The 2856-nt window shown below is 39.8% G+C and overlaps 1 pseudogene; it reads left to right on the forward strand.

The window, feature by feature from the left end:
* The first annotated feature begins 439 nt into the window (after positions 1-439).
* On the forward strand, positions 440-1802 carry LOC112818686 (deoxyribose-phosphate aldolase pseudogene; annotated as a pseudogene).
* Positions 1803-2856: the final 1054 nt, after the last annotated feature.

A 2856-nucleotide genomic window follows, 5' to 3' on the forward strand; every position in this document is an offset into this window, starting at 1 on the left:
TAGGAAAACTGTCACTATTTGCAAATGACATACTATATATAGAAATCTCTAAAGATTCCACCAAAAAACTGTTAGAATAAATAAATTCAGTAAAGCTGCAGGATACAAAGTCAATATACAGAGACCTGTTGAATTTTTTTTTTAAGATTTTATTTATTTATTTGACAGAGAGAGAGAAACAGCACAAGCAGGGTGAGCAGCAGAAGGGGACAGAGAAGCCGACACCCCACTGAGGAGGGAACCCAATGAGGGTCTCGATGCCAGGACCCTGGGATTGTGACCTGAGCCAAAGACAGACGCTTAAACTGACTAAGCCACCAGGTGTCCCAACTTGTTGCATTTCTGTATAGGGATGACAAACTTCCACAAAGAGAAAATAAGAAAACAATGCCATTTACAATTGCATCAAGAAAAAAAAATCTAGGAATAAAAGTGAGAAATGAATCAACCCGCAGTTCTGAGGCATGCAGAATAAATCCAGGCTTGCAGAACCGTGAAAAAGGAGTGGCAAGCTGCTTGGCTCCTGAAAGCCATTACCTTTATAAGTCTTACTACACTTTCAGACGATGACATATCATCCAATGTTCAAAGCCTCTGTTATAAAGCCAAGTATCCAATCTGGGAAGCTCTCTTAAAAAGTTTAAATATGTGTGATAAAGGCCTTATGACCACTGCTGTTTATGTCTACCCCACGCGGGTGTGTGATGCGGTTAAAGCACTGAAGGCCCCGGCTGTACCATCCCAGTGGCTTCCGTGCTCACTGGCTTTCCAGCTGGACAGACTCATTTATTTATTTATTTATTTGAGAGAGAGAATGAGAGATAGCACGAGAGGGAAGAGGGTCAGAGGGAGAAGCAGACTCCCTGCTGAGCAGGGAGCCCGATGTGGGACTTGATCCCGGGACTCCAGGATCATGACCTGAGCCGAAGGCAGTCGCCCAACCAACTGAGCCACCCAGGCGCCCTGGACAGACTCATTTAAAAACACAATTGGAAGAGATCAGATTGGCTGTGGAAAATGGAGTTACGGAAATCGATGTGGTGATTAATAGGACCTTGGTGCTGACCGGCCAGCGGGAAGCCCTGTGTGATGAGATTCGTCAGTTTCGCAAGGCCTGTGGGGGGCTCATCTCAAAACCATCTTAGCAACAGGAGAACTTGGATCTCTTACTCATGTCTATAAAGCCAGTATGATCGCAATGATGGCAGGATCAGACTTTATTAAGACCTCTACTGGAAAAGAAACGGTAAATGCCACTTTCCCAGTAGCTATAGTAATGCTGCCGGCCATTAGAGATTTCTTCTGGAAAACTGGAAACAAGGTAGGCTTTAAAAAATGCCAAGGATTCCCTTGCTTGTCTCTCTCTTGTGAAGGAAGAGCTGGGAGATGAATGGCTGACGCCAGAACTGTTCCAAATAGGTGCCAGTACTCTGGTTTCAGACATCGAGAGACAGATTTACCATCACGTTACAGGAAGATAGGTGGCCTATCATGATCTTCCGATGTCTTAAATCAGTGACCAGTTCCAGAAAAGTGCTTTACAGCAACATGTAAAATGTGTTTTTCTACGTAATCGCTAAAATTGTTTAATTAAAACATGAGGGAATGAATAGATAACTGACTTTTTTCCCGCCTTAAAACTTTCACTGAATTTAATTCAAAGAATAAAAGAAAAAAACAATGAATCCATACATGGAATTCTTTTCAGGTGCCTCTGAGTGGTCCTAATTACTTGAAGATCTGTATTGTTAATTTTGTGAAGACTTTCTCTTAAAAATTCTGAGTAAAATATTAATCATAGCTTTGACAGCATTAAATACTAAGGGGGGGGACATTAACCTGCCCAAGAAAAGTGTCTTTAGTGAAAGAAAACGTAGCATCCCTGAGCTGCCGGCCATACTCTGACGAATTCAGGAGTCACTGACTTGGCATTAACTTCCTGCCATGAAAATCTGTCTTTAATTTTTGCAACAGATATGCTCTCCTATTAATTGTTTTGTTAATGAAACTCCTGTCAGTACATGATACTATGCTATTGCTTTTTCTAAATAAAAAAATCTCTGTAGTTTATTTTTCTGGAAAAATAAAATTGTATGGTGCTGGCCTAGAAACAGACACACAGGTCAATGGAATAGAATAGAAAGCTCAGAAAATGATAGTCATAGCACTTTTGGCAAAGTTTACTCATTAGAGTCAGTATATTAAAAGTTTATTTAAACTTAGCTCTGATATTAACTCTGAATGGGAATTAATATTTATTAATATTAATTAATCAGCTGTTTCAACAGCTGATTCCAATAAATGCTTCTCTTTAAACATGTTTTATATAAATATATATTATAAAATAAGGATGACTTAGAATGCACATTTTTAAGAAAACTTAAAAGCACTTTAATAAACCTATCATGGAGAAGGAAATATAGATATCCATCATCACAACTGATAGCATCACAAAAGATGACAATCAGACACAATCCGTATCTGATGGAAGGATATAACAAGACTTGAGTAGTTCTGCCCAAATGTTTAACCTGTTGGGAGCTATAGATCCAGCTATTCATTTACAAAAACACACGTCAGAGATATGTCCTAACAAATAGTATGACATGTAATCAATGGAGTCCACACTGCGTATATTCTTACAGGAAAAATATTTTCTCAAAGGAAAACGCTAAGACACAAACGGAGGAAGGAGGAAGAGGAGGGAGAAGGAGAAGCAGAAGCAAAAGCAGAAGAAAGCTGAGAAACTAACCCACACAGCTATGGTCTTAACTGACGACACAGCAGCAGACAATATGCAGTGCAGAAAGGACTGTCTCTTCAGTGAATGGCACTGGAAAACCGCACGCTACATGC

Source organism: Callorhinus ursinus, unplaced genomic scaffold, assembly GCF_003265705.2.
Source record: "Callorhinus ursinus isolate GAN/ISIS: 27379988/994484 unplaced genomic scaffold, GSC_fseal_2.0 scaffold1033, whole genome shotgun sequence".
NCBI classification, from domain to species: Eukaryota; Metazoa; Chordata; class Mammalia; order Carnivora; family Otariidae; genus Callorhinus; species Callorhinus ursinus.